At 43.9% G+C, this 18787-nt stretch overlaps 1 protein-coding gene across 43 annotated transcripts in view; it reads left to right on the forward strand.

The window, feature by feature from the left end:
* Nucleotides 1-18787, forward strand: part of DAG1 (dystroglycan 1) — a 63272-nt gene that overhangs the window by 18104 nt on the left and 26381 nt on the right. For 12 of the 43 annotated variants that reach the window (XM_084986862.1, XM_084986865.1, NM_001444914.1 and 9 more), the window contains 1 exon segment: nucleotides 11922-12296. The gene's annotated coding sequence lies outside the window, so the exon portion shown is untranslated. 43 annotated transcript variants of the gene reach the window in all.

Here is an 18787-nt window from a genome sequence, read left to right on the forward strand (position 1 = left end):
TGGGGGCACCTTGTTTTTAAAAAAAACCTCAACACCTTTACTATATCCCTGGGAACCAGTTGAGAGGGATAAGGGAGCTATGCAGGTAGCTACAACATGAGCTTAGTAAGCAGCAAAGCTATTGGAGTGTGGGACCTGGATGAACAGCCAGTGGTGGTTCCCAAGGCCCAACCCCTGAAAGAGAGGTCACCACACAGTTGCCTATGAGGCCACCCTCTCTGTTCTGTGCTTCCTGTTGGGATTGTCTTTTTGCATATGCTGTTTCATAAAGTCCTCAAGCTCTTCCAGGGCTGGTTTTATGTTTATTTCATCTTATTTTTAAAATATATGTTTCTAAATTTAAAAAACTTTACTAGTGTAAGATGAAACAAAAATGGAGAAAACAACCCCCCCCCAAAAAAAAAAGTATAGCTTAGTGAATTATAAGGTCAAGAAACAGAGCATTGTTGGTTTCACTACAGGTCCCTTTGTGGGCCCCAACTCTGCCACAACTCCCCTCCCGTTCCTTCCCAAGGTGATCCCATCTTGTCTTTTTGTATCCATTTCCTTGCTTTTAACAATTGTTTTATCTCTGAAATGTCTATCCTTAGACACTGCATTTTAATTTTGTCTTTTTTTTAAGTTGGCATATCTTTTAAGTTGGCATATCTTATAAGTTGCTTTATTTACGTTTTCTCCCCTCTGTCCCTTTTCTCTGTAATTATCTACTGAAGAACCCGGGCTTTTAGACTTGTAGAATCTCCCACAGTCCAGATTCAGCAGATTGTGTTCGAGGGTGCTGTTCAACATGCTTTTCTCCATATTTCCTGTGAATCGGTAGCAGGATCTCAAGGCTTGGTCAGCCTCAGGTTTGGTCCCTTTGACAAGACTGAGGTGGTTTGGGTCTTCCTCCGGAGTGCTGCTTTCTTTTTTTTTTTTTGTCTTTTGTTGTTGTTGTTGTTGTTGTTGCTGTTTCTTAGGCCGCTCCCGCGGCATATGGAGATTCCCAGGCTAGGGGTTGAATCAGAGCTGTAGCCACCGGCCTACGCCAGAGCCACAGCAATGTGGGATCCGAGCCGCGTCTGCAACCTACACCACAGCTCACGGCAACGCCGGATCGTTAACCCACTGAGCAAGGGCAGGGATCAAACCCGCAACCTCATGGTTCCTAGTCGGATTCGTTAACCACTGCGCCATGATGGGAACTCCTGCTTTCTTTCCTTTTATTTATACTTTGCTCATAGCAGGTACTCAGAGCACCACTTCTGTGACAGGGTAGTGGGGCCTGAGGAAAGGCCAGGCCCAGCTCAGCCTCTCAGTTGCTCTGCAGTCCTTGTCAAACCAGTTTCCCTGGCACAGGTGTTGCAAGAGGAAAAGCCCAGATGTGTTCCCTGGCCTAAATCACTGAGATGGGTTCATAGTCCTGTCACTCTCTCAGGCCCTCCCTTCTTCCTTTACATTGCCCTTTTCCCCAAATTCTCAGCTCTACTCTCTTTCATTATCTGTCCATCATCTTCTTCCTTCTCTTCAGGTTTCTTCTCTTCCTCTCCCCCCCCCCCTTTTTTTTTTGGCCACACCTGTGGCATTAGGAAGGTCCTGGGCCATGGATCTAGCCCATGCCAGAGCAGCAACCTGAGCCACAGCAGTGACACCATATCCTTAATCTGCTATGTTGATAGGGTGTTGCGATGGGGAAAAGGTTGTTTGAGACTTAGGAAAGGAATTTTCATCCTGCTTCATTGCTCACCATCCAGGGGACTGTGGAAGCCTTGGTTTACCCATCTGTAAAGGAAGGTGTGGCTCCTGATGACTTAAATGGTCACCTTAAAGCTCTGTCTTATGAGTGTTGTGTTTTCAGATTTTCTCTGTATTTGAAAGCTATTTTAGAGGGATTTTCCTCCTTCTTCATGTAACAGGGCACACAGCCCCACTGGTAAGGAAATGGAGAAATAGGTAGCGCTTAGAGAGCAGCCAGAATTTAGTCTTTCCCATATCTGTACCATCAGGCCTGATAGGTTGGGTGGACAGTGGGAAGCTTTATGGGCTCTGGTCATGGTCATGGCCTTACCTTGTAATCTCAAGCTCTGGGTACGGAGACTTGCCTTACAGAATGGGGATGTGTGTCAGCTGCCAGTGTTGCTGGCTGGTGGATGGAGATGTGGGCATGCGGAGAGAGTGAGTGTTGCTTTAGTGTGCCAGTAGGTTCAGGCTTCAGGCCCAGGAACTTGTCAGCTGGTCGTGGCTTTTTTGTCTGAAGGCCCCACCCCAGTTTACCCCAGAATTTGATGGGCAGGGCAAGCTGATGTCTGGTGTGAGAGCTACTGTGTGCCCATCTTGTAGAGCTGCTGCCTAATCAGTTGTTACCCTGAATATCTGGAGGAAAAGGGCTGTGCTCATGGCTGGCCTGTACCTTTGTATATATATATCATTCCCATTGTCCTTCAGATGGGAACTGCCCCTGAGAAGAGGTATTGTGTGATATACTAGAATTTATCTGGCCTTTCGTTGTGAATTTTTCGTTGTGCTCTTATTTCACACATTTAAAATTCCATTTGTATTTATACTTAAAATAATTTTGAAGCCACATAAATTCAGGTTTTTGCATTCTGTGTATCCAGTCAGGTTACTTAGGCCTAAGCAGGTAGACCAAGTTTTGTTTCTTGTTTTGAATTCAAGTTTTCTGAGGGTTGTCCTTCATAGAGGTGAATGTAAGGAATTCCAGAATCAGGGAGACATGGGCTGTGCTTGTGGAAGGGCTGGAGAGGCTGCTGGGCACTGCTTAGGGGCTGCCCAAAGGAGTGGGTATCAGCAGCAGGCATGGTGATGAGGGAGGCCCTGAATTTCCTGTATAAGAGATCTATACTATGACTTTTTTTTTTTTTTTTTTTTTAATGGCCACATCCCTGGCACATGGAAGTTCCCATGCCAGGGATAAAATCTGAGCTGCATTTGCAATGCCGTATCCTTTAACCCACTGTACCAGGCCAGGGATCGAACCCAGACCTCCACAGTGATCTGAGCTGCTGCAGTTGGATTCTTAACCCTCTGTGCTGCAGTGGAAACTCTACCACTACGTTTAGAAATTGAGTTACTTGGAATTTGGTGAGGTCAGGACCACAACCATGGCTAGTAGCTTAAGTGGTGGAGCAGGAGTTAAAGCTATGTTTCCTGGTGTTGGTTGCTCTGGTGTTCTTTGGTGTTTGTGATCAGCTAGGAATGAAGGTCCTTAAGAGGGAGTCCTTGCTTTCACCTCAGGTGTAGGCAAGTGGCAGGCAGATATAGGAGGCCCCAGTCAAAATTATTCTTTAGGTTTTGAAAATCTCTTACCTCACAGATGAAGTTGTTTCAGTGAATCTCCTGCTTTCTAGTATTGTTGGATTTTTTTATGTTACTGATAAAAAAAAATGAAGCAAAATTTACATGTAGCAAAATGCATCAATGGTAAAATGCATCAATGGTACAGCCTGAAAATTTTGTGTGTATACATCATTCACATCAAGATACAGACCATTTCCGGAAGGCTTTATTGTGCCTTTATCCAATCAGTATCTCCCCAAAGGTAAACTGCTTTTTCTGACCTCTGTCCTTGAGCTTAATTTTCTTCTCTTGACCTTCATGTAAGAAGTTTCATGAATGATAGCTTATGTATGTACTCTCATGTGCCTGTCTTTTCTTGCTGATTCTTAGGTCTCTGAAATCTTTGTGGTTTTGTATAGCAGTTTATCCTCTTTTATTGTTGTATAGTATTTAACTTATGAATATACCACAATTTACTGTTGGTGGGCATTTGGGTTATTTTATTTTATTTTATTTTTTGTCTTTTTGCTATTTCTTTGGGCCGCTCCCGCGGCATATGGAGGTTCCCAGGCTAGGGGTCTAATCGGAGCCGTAGCCACTGGCCTACGCCAGAGCCACAGCAACTCGGGATCCGAGCCGCGTCTGCAACCTACACCACAGCTCACGGCAACGCCGGATCGTTAACCCACTGAGCAAGGGCAGGGACCGAACCCGCAACCTCATGGTTCCTAGTCAGATTCATTAACCACTGCGCCACGATGGGAACTCCTGGGTTATTTTTAATTTTTGTTTTTTGTTTTTTTTTGCCATATTCATGGCATGCAGAAATTCCCCAGCCAGGGATCAAACCTACACAACAGTAGCAACCTGAGCCACAGCATTGGCAAAACCTGATCCTTAATCACTAGGCCACCATGGAACTCCATGTTGTTAAATTTTTAATTATCACAAATAGTACTGATATGAACCATTCTTGTCTATGGCTTCTGAGTACACCTAAGAATGAATTGTTGGATATAGTTGATGTTTTAATTACTGGGAATTTTGTTTATATACATCTGTTGTATTTTATTTTTGATCTTTTTGCTGTGGAGAATCTCAGGTACACACAAAAGCAGAATCCCATGTACCTATCACAAGCCCCAACATTGATCAACTACTGGCCAATCTTGGTGTATTCACACCCCCAATTACTGCCCGCACACATTATTTTGAAGCGAATCTCAGACATCCTGTTATTTCATCCATCAGTAGTTTAGTGTGTATCTCTAGAAGAGAGTTTGTAACCACAATAGTTGCTGAAGGGCTTCATGCTCCTCTCTAGTCCTTGTGTTCTCTGGGGTTTTGTATTATAGTCCTCATAGTGGGGTGTGATTCCCAATTCCTGTTAGTCCTCATCTTTGATGGAGTGGCCTATGTTACCTGGTTTTTCCAGGCAGGCTTTGAACCAGGAACCAGCATAGTATGGAGTTGGAAGGGCATCTTAGGGCTTTGGAATGTCAGTCACTGTTGTGGACACCACTTTCTGTGGGACTAATTGTTCATGTGTACAAGTTACGCTAATCTGAGAGAAAGATGAGAGTTGATTGATGAGTACTTCTTTTGTGCTCAGACATACAGCTGCCTGTCCCAGGTGGCTGCACTGGCCTGGGACAGATGTTTCTTTCCCTAGTGCCCCAAGAGTTTGGAGGGTGTGACTTCCAGAACAGCTGGGCTCCCTCATTCCTCCTAGATGCTGCCCTTCATTTGAAAGGCAGTAGGCCTCAACTTAGATTTGGCAATATTAGAAAAGGCTAATGTTTTTCGGAACAGTGAAACTACGGTATGAAGATTAGTCTTGGGAGCCCCCAAATACTCTCTAGCTTCCTTCTCCTGCCCTCCTTGGGTTCAGCACTTGCCCTGAGCTGAGAGTTGTTGTAGGGCCAGTGCATGCCCTGGTCCAGAGGGCTAGTCCACAGTAAGAGCAGGGAGCAGCACAGATACCTTGTTATTTGGAGTTATTAGCCCTTAAATTTTCTATAGTAGTTTTCCACTGAGATAGTCAATTTTGACTAGAAAAACATAGTGCTATGTTTTGATTCATTAGTCATCTGGATACTCACCCTCCCATATTTTCATGCTAGCTCACTGTGAAGTACCATTACTCCCAGCTTGAATTTATGACAACTGCTGCCCACCATGCCCATTAATCCAACAATGGGAGAGGGGGAACTATCTCATTTTGTTTCAACCTGTCCCACTTTCCTTCTTCTGTATCATGTCATTAATGAAGGAGTTTGACAGTAACTCAATTTTAGTGAAAGGGAAAGTCATTCATATCTTCAGGTTGGAATGTAAATTGAAAGGTGTTTTGCCAGTATCTATCAGTTCTAATGTACATAACTTTTGATCCAGCAATTCCACATCTAGGATTTTATCCTCAAATTTCTAATCAGTATGCAAGTCAGAGAGGGCACCCTTTAGAGCAAAATATGCAGGGTACACTTAGTCATGTACATGTCCAAGCAGCAGCAGGGAGGGAGGAGGTGGATTTACCCTCACAATCTGAGGTCTTCCATTAGTAAATTTTAAGAAGTGACAGTTTGGGGAGTTCCCTCATAGCTCATTGGGTTAAGGAGCTGGCATTGTCATTGCTATGTCTCTGGGTACTGCTGTGTCCTGGGTTCAATCCCTGGCCCAGGAACTTCCTCATGCCATGGGTGTGGCCAAAAAAAGGAAAAAGTAACAGTTATGAAGTATATGATTCCATTTGAACTTTAAGAAGAAAATAGAGATATGTACTAGTTTATGTGTTTAGAGATACTAATTAGATATGTTATTTGTGGAGAGCCCTGAAGAAACCCAGCCGCCTTAGCTGAGGGTCTGGAAAGGAAACCTCTTTTTCACTTATGCCCTTATATTGTTGAAATTTGTTTTACCTCAATGTAAATTACTTTAATCGCATTAAGTAGAGGACCAGACAGCTGATGGCATTGTTGGAAGCTTACCGTATATCTTCTGAATTGTGCCCAGGAATTTGTTAGGAATCTGATGCTGGGAACCACTGATTTCAGCCTGCCCAGATTTTAGCTCAAGGACCTTTGAACTTGGTAATGGTCTGGTCAGGGTTTTTTTCCTCCAGAAGTGAACGCTCCTGGGAAGGAAAGATGAAACTATTTTTAATGTTTAGCAAACATAGCCTAGTGTAGTAATTTCAAGCTCCAGTGTGACATTTTCTTCTGTTATAATTTGAGTTATTTTGAAAACAAATAAAGTCCTTTTTTGTATGTTTTGTGTTTGTACTGTTTCTAGAGGGATTTTTATTTTTATTTTTTCATCTTTTTAGGGCCACACAGCGGCATGTAGAGGTTCCCAGGCTAGGGGTCAAATTGGAGCTGTAGCTACTGGCCTACACCATAGCCACAGCAACACCAGATCTGAGCTGCATCTGTGACCTACACCATAGCTCACAGCAACGCCGGATCGTTAACCCACTGAGCAAGGCCAGGGATCGAACCTGCAACCTCATGGTTCCTAGTGGGATTCCTTAACCACTGAGCCACGACGGTAACTCCAGTATACCACATCTTCTTTATACATCCATTCATGTATCAGTGAGTGGACATTTAGGTTGTTTCCATATCTTGGGTATTGTAAATAGTGCCACAATGAACATTGAGATACACGTATCTTTTTTTTTTTTTAAATCGCCACACTAGCAGTGTATGGAAGTACTCAGGTCACGGATTGAATCTGAGCTGGAGCTGCAACCTATGCTGGAGCTGCAGCAACGCCAAATCCTTAACCCACTGCACCAGGCTGGGGATCAAAGCTGCTGTGGTCAGGTTTTGGGTTTTTTTTTTTTTTTTTTGGTCTTTTCTGGATGCCCCATGGCACATGAAATTTCTGGGCCAGAGGCTCAGATCTGAGCCGCAGTTGCCACCTATGCAGCTGTGGCAACACTGGATCCTGAACCCACTGTGTTGGGCCAGGAATTGAACCTGCACTCCAGAGATGCCGCTGATCCTATTGCACCACAGTGGTAACTCCTGCAGTCAGATTCTTTTTTTTTTTTTTTTTGTCTTTTTTTTTTTGCTATTTCTTGGGCCGCTCCCGGGGCATATGGAGGTTCCCAGGCTAGTGGTCGAATCGGAGCTGTAGCCACCAGCCTACGCCAGAGCCACAGCAATGCGGGATCCGAGCTGCGTCTGCAACCTACACCACAGCTCACGGCAACGCCGGATCGTTAACCCACTGAGCAAGGGCAGGGACTGAACCCGCAACCTCATGGTTCCTAGTCGGATTTGTTAACCACTGCGCCACGACGGGAACTCCTGCAGTCAGATTCTTAATCCACTGTGCCACAGTGGAAACTCCAGAAGTACCATTATTTAATTTTTCATTTGCCTAAGTTATCTCTTTTCATGCTGTTAATTATTTTTGTGTTTGGTGTTATTTCATTCTGTATTTGACTAGAAAACAAGGTTTCTAGGAACAGATTTAGATTTACAAAATTACTTCTTTAAAAATCCTGCCAGCCAAAAAATTGCTGTTGTTCCACTGCACCCTCTGTTGCTCTGCTCTCTATAGTTCTTCGACCTGTGATTGTCGCTGACCTCTTTCCAGTCCCATCCCCAGAGTACATCCACACCTGAGGTTCTCTTGGGCAAGATCACTGCTTTCCTATTGAGGTATAGATGAAGTTAGGACATATTTATTCTCCTTCAGAATGTTTGGATATGATTCCTTTAAAGCCTGTTGTGTCCAGGCCTATATAATAAGTGCTGTGTACTAACCATTTACAGCCTTTGGTGCTCAAGTGCTACGCTTGTTGCTGTGGGTCATCCAGCAGGACATGAGCCACAAGGAAGTAATCATTACCAGACAGATGCACACCAGTCCTTTGTGAGGTGCTCACTGAGTGTTAGATGCCTGTTGAGGTCGAGGTCTTGTTACTTCCCTGGCCCCATAGTCATTGTCAAATTCAAGTACTTATAACTTAGTCTATAAAGGTAAAAGAGAGCTGAGATCCCTGGATGCATTGCAAATAATCCAAAAAGCAGATATGTAAGCTTTAAATTAGTCTTTGAAATAGTTGCAGTTGCTTTACAGAGTGGATCCTTCCGAAAGCTGCTGTTCAAGTTGGTAGCTGCAGTAATCCTCAGGGTACAAGATGTGGAAACTCTGGTGTCAAGAACATGTTGGGTGACTTCCACCTGCTTCTTAACTTTTCTGCAAGTGGAGAGCCTGAGAGACTTTTTGAGGTGTCTGTGGATTATGAGTTTATAAAGAGAGCTTGACTTTGAGAACAAAAAACAAAAAACTCCAGCTCTCTAGATAAATACTGTTGGTAACTGGTGAATTTATTATATTTTTAGTTATTTGTCACAAGAAAGAACTTGCGGGTAGTGATCTAAGGCTGGCAGAGGACTGGAAGTCTGATCTCTCCCTTGTGATGAGAGGCATCTCTGAGGAGCTCCATTTGCTCCCCATCCTGTTCTGAGTCAGGTTGATCGGCGAGACATCTACGTGGGTTATAATAGCGAAATCCTGGAAGAGATCTTACAGAGGGATGTACAGAGAGTAAGGACTACTGGGATGGGCCGGGGGCTTCTGTGCTTATATTAGAAGTCAGTTGAGTTCCCGTCGTGGCGCAGTGGTTAACGAATCCGACTAGGAACCATGAGGTTGTGGGTTCGGTCCCTGCCCTTGCTCAGTGGGTTGACGATCCGGCGTTGCCGTGAGCTGTGGTGTAGGTTGCAGACGCGGCTCGGATCCCGAGTTGCTGTGGCTCTGGCGTAGGCCGGTGGCTACAGCTCCGATTCAACCCCTAGCCTGGGAACCTCCATATGCCGCGGGAGCGGCCCAAGAAATAGCAACAACAACAACAACAACAACAACAAAAGACACACACACACACACACACAAAAAAAAGAAGTCAGTTGAAGATTCTTGGGAAAAGAAGAAGATAGAGTATCTGAAGAATTAAACTGTGGGCTGGTGGGATCTTTGTTCATTCAGGCTATGGGAGTCCATTCGTTCCTGACAATAGTCCAGCTTTGAAATCTAGATCTTGGCTCTGTTTGGAAGAAGAAAACAACACCTTTGTGCATTAGGAGATTCTGGCCACCACTGAAAAGTACTTGGTGCTGCTACTTTCTCCCCATTACTTGGAAATATGTAAATTGTAGCTGTACCCTTTTGATAAGACAGATGATCTTTTGCATTTGTCTTTCTCTTAGCTGTTTTTGCTTTTAATTTTTAATCCTTGGGGAGTTCTTATTGTGGCTTACGGGTTATGAACCCAACTAGTATCCATGAAGATGTGGGTTTGATCCCTGGCCTCACTCAGTGGGTTAAGGACCTGGCATTATCATGAGCTGTGGTGTAGGTAGCAGATGTAGCTCAGATCTGGTGATGCTGAGGCTTTGGTGTAGGCCGGCAGCTGCAGCTCCAATTAGACCTCAAGCCTGGGAACTTCCATATGCCTTAAGTGCGGCCCTAAACGCCCCCCCCCAATAAATAAATAAAATTCATGAATTAATTTCCAAATAGTTACTACTGAGTGGAAACCCACTTTTTCTTTTTTGCTAAGCGAGTGCCCAAAGCCTGGAGAAAGAGGCGGTAGAAGTAGAGGACAAGGGCAGCTTCAAGTATTTCTTCAGTTGTGTTAAGCCTGGATAAATCTGTCACGGCAGATTTCCTGGAGCTTTGAGGAGCAGGAAAGCCTTGGGGAAAATGGGTTTGCCCCATCTTACTTTGTGTATAAATACCTGAGCTGGATATGTTCCTCTGAATCTGCTGTGGTTCTTGAGCAGCCCAGCATTCTTTGCTGGGGAAGCTGGCAGTGCAGGAGTTGATGGGATTTGGCCCTGGAGCTTTCCCTTTACCAGTTCTTTGGGGGCTGGTGCTTTCAGGTGCCATTCTAGGCCTGATTCCAAGGTCATGCATGGCAGGCGTCCCTCTTCTGCTCAGCATAGCCTTGCCCACTGCTTTGCTCCTGGTCGTAGAGTTGCTGGCTGTGGCTTTGCAGAGCAGGGGTTCCCGAAGTCTGCAAGGTCATATTTTGTCTCTTTGGCTCCAGCCTTTGGAAGCTCACCCCTAAAACTTACCAGAGAAGTTTGTGGTTATTTAGGTTTTGTAGCTGTGGCAGGCTGAGGTAGGTAAAAGGGCCAATTAGACAGAGCCATATGTGGGAGGGAAGGAATTCAGCTAGCAAGAAAGTCTGAACAAAGGGAGTGGGTGCTAGTTGTGTCTTGTCCTTTTATAAACAGGATTTGTTGATCTGGCAGTTTCTGGCATGGTTGAAATGTTCTTCATGGTCGAGCCTTAAGAATGTGGCCCCAAACAAGAATGTGGCCAACAGCAGGTCATAACTTTAAACACTGAATATTTGCCTAGATAAATACTCAGAACAATGGCACCTTACACTGATGGTGGAAGGGCTCCCACTCACTGCAGGCGGGATACCCGTGTCTGGCTTCTGAGGTGTATATTGTCGACACTGCTGGCAGGGTGAAAGGTTGCAGTAAGGGAGAGCCTGAATAGGGACCTGGGAGTGGCTGGGCCACCCTTATACTTCATTTCACTGCACTGTTCTGGAATCTGATTAGCTAGTTAGGTCAGGAAGGCCAGCAGACAACAATTATTTTCGCCTTTTTTTTTTTTTTTTTTTCCTAGGGCCACTCCCTCGGCATATGGAGGTTCCCAGGCTAGGGGTCTAATCGGAGCTGCAGCCGCCAGCCTTCACCACAGCCACAGCAGCATGGGATCTGAGCCGTGTCTTCGACCTACACCACAGCTCATGGCAACTCCAGATCCTTATCCCACTGAGCAAGGCCAGAGATCGAACCTGCAACCTCATGGTTCCTAGTCAGATTCGTTAACCACTGCACCACAATGGGAACTCCCTTGTCTTTTTGCCATTTTTTTTTTTTTTTTTTGTCTTTTTGCTATTTCTTGGGCCGCTCCCGCAGCATATGGAGGTTCCCTGGCTAGGGATCGAATCAGAGCTGTAGCCACCGGCCTACGCCAGAGCCACAGCAACGCGGGATCCAAGCCGAGTCTGCAACCTACACCACAGCTCACGGCAACGCCGGATCGTTAACCCACTGAGCAAGGGCAGGGACCGAACCCACAACCTCATGGTTCCTAGTCAGATTCGTTAACCACTGCGCCACGATGGGAACTCCTCTTTTTGCCTTTTTAAAAAATTTTTATTTTATTTTCTAAACTTAATTCGTTGAAGTCAGATTAGCAATTCGTTTTGAGGTATGGTTCTTCTTTTTTTTTTTGGCCATGCCCATGGCATGCAAAGGTTCCATGCTAGGACAAGGGATCAAACCCATGCCACAGTAGTGACCTGATGCACAGCAGTGGCAACTCCAAATCCTTAACTTGCTGAACCAGGGAACTCCTATGGTACTTATTTTTTATTTTTGTGTAGTATAATGGAAAAAATAACTCTCAACTGTTTTGTGTGAATGGTTGAATACTGAATAATGTTTAACAGCAGCATATGGAGCTCAGTGGAGTGTAGAAGGAGCTGTTTTTCAGTGAGCTGTATCACATAAAATGTTAAAAATCTACCCAGGTTAAAAACCATGGTCCAGTGGAGTGGCCATTCAGTCTGGCATCTGAACCTTGTCTTTCTTCCCTTCCTCCAGGATGTGTTTGCACCTGAGTGGGTTTGTACCCAGGTAGAAAATCTTTACTTCCTTCCTGCCTTTGTTGAGAAACCCAAACTACCATCAACAGAAACCACTGCCCTTCCGGGAACCTCTGCTTTTGGTATTTGTGATAACTGAGAGTTTGCAAGAATTTTCCAAGTAAGAAAAGTGTTCAGATAGCTTTTCTGTTTGGTAGACTATTGTGTAGTGCTTGCTTCTCACAGGTGGTAATTTTTTTCCCACATGTTTTTACTTTGAAATCTCTTGCTGTGTATGTGACCCTGGACTCTTGGGGGTTCCCGAGCTCCCTAATGGTGTCTTCGCCAGGCTGCCCCGCCATCTCTGGTGATACTCCTATGGCGCACAGGCCAGGTAGGAACTTGGTCTCATGTAATGGAAACCTTATATGCCTCCTGAGCTATGAACAGTTTTAGGATGATACCTTGCATTGTCCCCAGAGATTTGACTCAACACCTTCCTCATCTGACACTAAGAAGTGAAAAAGGCCTGTTTTAAACTCAAAACAGAGAAATCTGCCTGTCTTTTTGGTATTTGAAGCCCAAATAAGCAATGACTTCACACTATTGTTTTCCATTGTGTTGAGTACATCCTGTTGGCCATCAGATTGAACAGTTTTAAACTGATTAACCCTCTAGAATTTTTATATTAATATTAGACTGACATTTAATATTTAATTTTAACTTCTGAGTGTCTGGACAAAAGCCTTTTTGTTAGATGCAACATAAAGTGGTTGTTTAAGATTATTTATTTTGACTTTTCCAAAACCACTTAAAGCAAGCTTATGGAATTTTGTTATTTTTGGTTTGGCTATAAAAAGAAAATCCCATTTTCCTTAAACGTTTCAATTACCATGGTGAATGGCAGCAGTTTGACAGTTTTAAGTACTATTTTTAGTTTATATAGCTATTGGAGATTAGTAGTTCCTCCAAATGGTGGGGTGGGCTGCCTCTGCCTTATTTTGTATGGTTAATAATGGGTTGAATCTCACAACTTTTCCTTCATTCTTGGTAAAAACTAGTAGGGAGCCATTCTTTCAGAGTTTTTTTTTTTTTTTATCTTTTTTTTTGCCATTTCTTGAGCTGTTCCCACGGCATATGGAGGTTCCCAGGCTAGGGGTTGAATCAGAGCTGTAGCTGCTGGCCTACACCAGAGCCACAGCAACACGGGATCCTAGCCGCATCTGCAACCTACACCACAGCTCACAGCAATGCTGGATCCTTAACCCACTGAGCAAGGCCAGGGATCGAACCCTCAACCTCATGGTTCCTAGTCGGATTCGTTAACCACTGAGCCACGATGGGAACTCCTCAGAGTTTTTATAGTTAAGACATTTTAAAGTTTCATTCCCTGTGGGTTTTTCTGCAAATGGGGAAATGATAAGTTTACTATGAATTGAGTTAGTACCATGTATACATTTGTTCCTTGTGTTTTTTGAGTGGAAAAAGTATTTGTCGACTGAGCCTCCTTTGCACGTGTGGCACTCATAACCTCTGGGAGGTAGCCTTAGTGGAACAGAGCTGTTTCTTTCTTGGGGCTGGAATTCCAGAGGAATCCTCTATTTCTCAGGGACCCAAGGTTGTGTGGATAGGGTAGGGTTGCAGATCCTTGTGTCTCCTGTTGTGGTCGAATAGAGATACATATGCAGTGGGGGTGGGGGAGAGAAACAGATACAGACACCACTCACACAGCATATGCTTCGTTTGCTGATAGATAGGGATTAGTATGGGTGACAGGAAGATGGCCAGAAGGATTCTGCTGAACTCTTTCTCAAGTATCTGGGATCCTTGCCTGTCACTGCGTAATGCTTTTGATTCCTTAGTTGTGTCCTTACTGACTGATCTGGTAAACTTTATTTATTTATTTGTTTTGATCTGGTAAAGTTTAAATATACCTACTTCTAGGGCAGATTTTTATGTTTTGTTTTACAAAGAATACCACCTTTTAGGCATTGCTGAAAAGTTCACTTTTTATTTCTGCCTCATTGTCACAATTGGAGAAAATAAGTACACCCATTTTTCACACAGTGTGCCGTGGCTGTTGAGCTTGTGTTCAGACTGCGTGGAGTTTCACCAAGGCTCCGGGAAGGTCCTTCTTCACAGAGTTGGATTTTGCTGGGGTTTGGAGCAGTGCTGAGCTCAGTCTTAGTGGTGGGAATTGCCACTGAGGAATGAAGTACCCATTCCCACTACCTATTTTCTCAGTAGAAGAGCTTTGGCAGCTTTTTATAGCTGGAGAGGGGCAAGTTCAGCTGAGATGTATTCTTGGGCTACCCTTGAGTCCCTCTGATGTGGCAGAGGGTAATGTGAGTGTGCATGTGTAGTGTTTAAAATGAATGGCTGTGTCAGGAAGACTGGGCGACTCTGGTTGTAGTTTCTTCAGTTCATGTTCCGGCCACAGGCTGTGTGTGACCATACTTGAGTGTTACCTCTCTTTAGGCCTTGGTTCTGAGAAATGAGGAGGAGAATCTCCATAGAGCCTCCATCTCTAGATGACCAAGGGTATGAGTGTGAGACTGTAAAAGACTTCCAGGATGTGCGAATTCTGGTGTTTGGATGTAGCCTGACGGTCTCCTAGCACAGGGACCCTGCTTATAGGAAGCCACTATCAGAAGGATTTGGCAATCTGTAAAAAAGACCTTTTCTTCCCAGAATATGGAAAACCAACACATAGCAGTTGGAGTTGTGCCCTGGACATTGCCTGCTTGCTAAATGCAGAGCACTTAGTCATGCCCAAGAAACAGATACCCTGTGTTGTCATATGTCCATAGATAGCAGATTGAGCTTATGAGCCTGGTAGGACAGGGTGTGTCTCATACTGTTGCTGTTTTCAAATAAGCTGAGTTTTTTTTTTTTTTTTTTTTTGTCTTTTTGCCATTTCTAGGGCCGCTCCCTTGGCATATGGAGGTTCCCAGGCTAGGGGTCTAATCAGAGCTGTAGCTGCCAGCCTACACCATAGCCACAGCAACACGGGATCCAAGCCACGTCTGCAGCCTACACCACAGCTCACCGCAACGCCAGATCCTTAACCCACTGAGCAAGGCCAGGGATTGAACCCACAACCTCATGGTTCCTAGTCGGATTCATTAACCATTGAGCCACGACGGGAACTCCAAGCTGAGAATTTTTAAATGGAGTATCATATTGGGAAGGTAAAAGATCTACTGAGTCTAATAGTAGAAAAAAAGTAAGTACACAAAAGAGTAAAGACCTGGGAAGAAGATTTTTTTTTTTATCTTGCCTTTTCTAGGGCTGCTTCCCGCGGCATATGGAGGTTCCCAGGCTAAGGGTCTAATCGGAGCTGCAGCCACCGGCCTACACCAGAGCCACAGCAATGCGGGATCCAAGCCGCATCTGCAGCCTACACCACAGCTCACGGCAACGCCGGATCGTTAACCCACTGAGCAAGGGCAGGGACCAAACCCACAACCTCATAGTTCCTAGTTGGATTCGTTAACCACTGCACCACGACGGGAACTCCCCATGGGAAGAAGATTTAAAAAGAAAAGTTGGGAGTTCCCTTTGTGCTGCAGTGGGATTGGCACCGTTTCTGCAGTGCCAGGAAGCATGTTTGATCTCCAGCCTGGCACAGTGTGTTAAAGGTGATGTGGGCACCATGAGATAGAGGTGGACAGAGATAGGGGTGATGGATAAGGTAGAGTTAGGGCAGTGTAAGAGCTCTATAGGCTGGGATTTGGAATTTAGATGCCATTCAGAATACACCAGACACATATTTGAGGATAGGGTTTTCCAGTCTTGAGAAGACAGTGCAAAAGACACAGAGAGGTGAGATAGAGCAGGAGGTGCTAGCTGTTTTATAACTTGTATTATTTTGAGATCACAAGACTTAGACAAGCTCTAAGCTCTTTGCCTTCGTGTACTACAGGTACTTGGCAGAGGACCTGGATTAGCAATATTACACAACCTGAGTATTTGCTACCCAGACTTGTCATACCTTAATGTTCTTCTGTGTTTTTGTTTGTTTGTTTGTTTTGTGAGATCCTATTTTAGGAAGTGAAGCAGTTATAAATTTGGAGATCCTTATGAACCTCTCCTTTTTCCTTTGCCTTCTCTTCCTAGACTGACCATTATCCTCAATTTTGTATTTATGATTGCATGTGTGATTTTATTTATTATATTTAAATGAATCTATAAATAGTATATAAACATTTTACATAAATGGTATTAATATCTTTATGCAGTGGCTCTTTTTGCTAAATGTGTTTTGAGATTTATCTATTTCAGTTCTTGTAATTTTGGTTGATTTTAATTGTCCTACAGAGTTCCATGAAGTGAGTGTACCACAGCCTGTTGGTGCTTTCTCCCACCGATGAACCTTGGAGTCATTTCCAGCTTTCCACTGTTGCAATGAATGTACTTGCTCTAGCTCTCCTTGTAGTGTGCACATTCCTCTGGGTGTGTGCTAAGGAATGGAAGGGCCCAGCAGGGTTGGTCAGTCCTCTCCAGGTGATTGGACAATCCTACACTCGCCAGTAGCTATGCAACTCCTTTTCCTCAGTGATGTCACATTTCAGCATTTTTGCCTATTCTGATTGTTATGGCGAGTTTTTTCATGTTGCTTTAGTTTTCTTTTCCCCGATTACTAGTGAAGTTGAAGGTCTTTTTGAATGTTTATTGCTCTTCAGATTTTCTTTGTTATCTCTCTGTCTTCAACCCGTTGTTATTTTGGGGAGGTACTTGATATATTTTGATAGGAATCCTTCAGCCGTGCTATGCACTTAAAAGCTGTCTCCTAGGCTGTGGTTGGTCCTTTTTACTTTCTTTTTTTTTTTTTTTTTTTTTTTTTGTCTTTTTGTCTTTTGTTGTTGCTATTTCTTGGGCCGCTCCCACGGCATATGGAGGTTCCCAGGCTAGGAGTTGAATCGGAGCTGTAGCCACCGGCCTACACCAGAGCCACAGCAACGCGGGATCCGAGCCGCGTCTGCAACCTACACCACAGCTCACGGCAACGCCGGATCATTAACCCACTGAGCAAGGGCAGGGACCGAACCCACAACCTCATGGTTCCTAGTCGGATTCGTTAACCACTGCGCCACGACGGGAACTCCCCTTTTTACTTTCTATATAATGGCATCCTTTATTGAATAGAAACCTAAAATTCCAATTCAAATTTACCTTTTTTTTAGGTTCAGCTTTTTTTTTGAGATAATTGTGGATTTACAGGCAGTTGTTAAACAGTAATACAGAGAAGTCTTGTCTACCTGTTACCCAGTTTCTCCTCATAACAACATCTTAAATCATAGTACAGTATCACAACCAGGGTAGTGACAGTGATACAGTCAAAACACAAAACATTTTCTCACAGCAAGGATCTGTTATGTTGCGCTTTCGTAGCCACATCTAGTTCCCTCATGTCCTAGCTCTCTAACTCCTGGCAACCACTAATCTGTTTTCTGGTTTCTATAATTTGTCACTTCAAGAATGTTATGTAAATGAAATCATAAAGTATATAACCTTGGGGGAGTAACATTTTTCACTCGGCATAATTCTCTTGAGATTCATCCAAATTGTTGAGCGTATCAGTAGTTCATTCTGTTTTATTGCTCGTTAGTATCGCATGGTATGGATGTACCACAGTTTGTTTAATCATTCATCCATTGAAGGACGTCTGGGTTGTGCCATTTGTTGAAAAAACTCTTCCCCCCGCCCCACTTAACTGCTTTGTACCCTTGTCAAAAATCAGTTTAGCATTCTTGTTTAGGCTTATTTCTAGATTCTCTATTCTATTCCATTGATTTATGTGTTTGTCACTCCACCAAGAGTCTTGATTACTTAACTAAGTAGATATTAAGTAGAATAATTCCTCTTTATCCTCTTTTTCAAAATTGTTACTGTGTTCTGAAGCTGGAGCAAGTGTATTAAATTTAAGAATATGGGAGTTCCCGTCGTGGCGCAGTGGTTAACGAATCCGACTAGGAACCATGAGGTTGCGGGTTCAGTCCCTGCCCCTGCTCAGTGGGTTAACGATCCAGCGTTGCCGTGAGCTGTGGTGTAGGTTGCAGACGCGGCTCGGATCCCGCGTTGCTGTGGCTCTGGCGTAGGCCGGTGGCTACAGCTCCGATTCAACCCCTAGCCTGGGAACCTCCATATGCCGCGGGAGCGGCCCAAGAAATAGCAACAACAACAACAAAAGACAAAAAAAAAAAAAAAAAGATAAATTTAAGAATATGCAGATTATGACCTGCTGAATCTGGGGGCAAAAGCCATCCACTTGAGGTCAGCAGAGGTCAGCAGGTAGCTCCCTCAGCATTTGAGCTCCCACTTTGGGGAAGTGAAAACCAATTGTAGATTTATTTTTTCCTTTCAGTTCTATCAGTTTTTGCTTCACATGTTCTGTAACTCTGTTCTTTGGTGCATATACATTTAGGATTGGTATTCTTGATGGATTGGCCCGTTTATTATTATATAATATTCCTCTCTTTGATAATTTTCTTTTTTTCTGAAATCTACTTTATCTGATATTAATATAGATACTCTTGCATGATACGTCTTTTCCCATCCTTTTACTTTCTACCTGTTTTGGTCATCTTGGTGTTGTCATCTGTTGTCTTTTTTTTTCATTCAGTTTTGCAGTTTCCTGGTTCTTGGTATGATGAGTGGTGGTTTTTTGTTTTTTGTTTTTTTTTTTTTGATTGTGCCGGCAGCAAGTGGAAGTTCCTGGGCCAGGGATCAAACCCACATCACAGCAGTGACAACACCAAATCCTTAACCCACTGTGTCACCAAGGAATTCCTGATGAGTGATTTTTGATTGCAACTTGAACAGTTGTTTATTTTTTTCTGAAACTCTAGATTCTGTTTTAGCTGGCTTTTGTCTGACTCTTCA

This window comes from Sus scrofa, chromosome 13 (genome assembly GCF_054392235.1).
Source record: "Sus scrofa isolate SSC_HxYL_T2T_F1_AM1 chromosome 13, Sscrofa_HxYL_maternal_Yorkshire_Landrace_v2.0, whole genome shotgun sequence".
In the NCBI taxonomy this organism is placed as follows: domain Eukaryota; kingdom Metazoa; phylum Chordata; class Mammalia; order Artiodactyla; family Suidae; genus Sus; species Sus scrofa.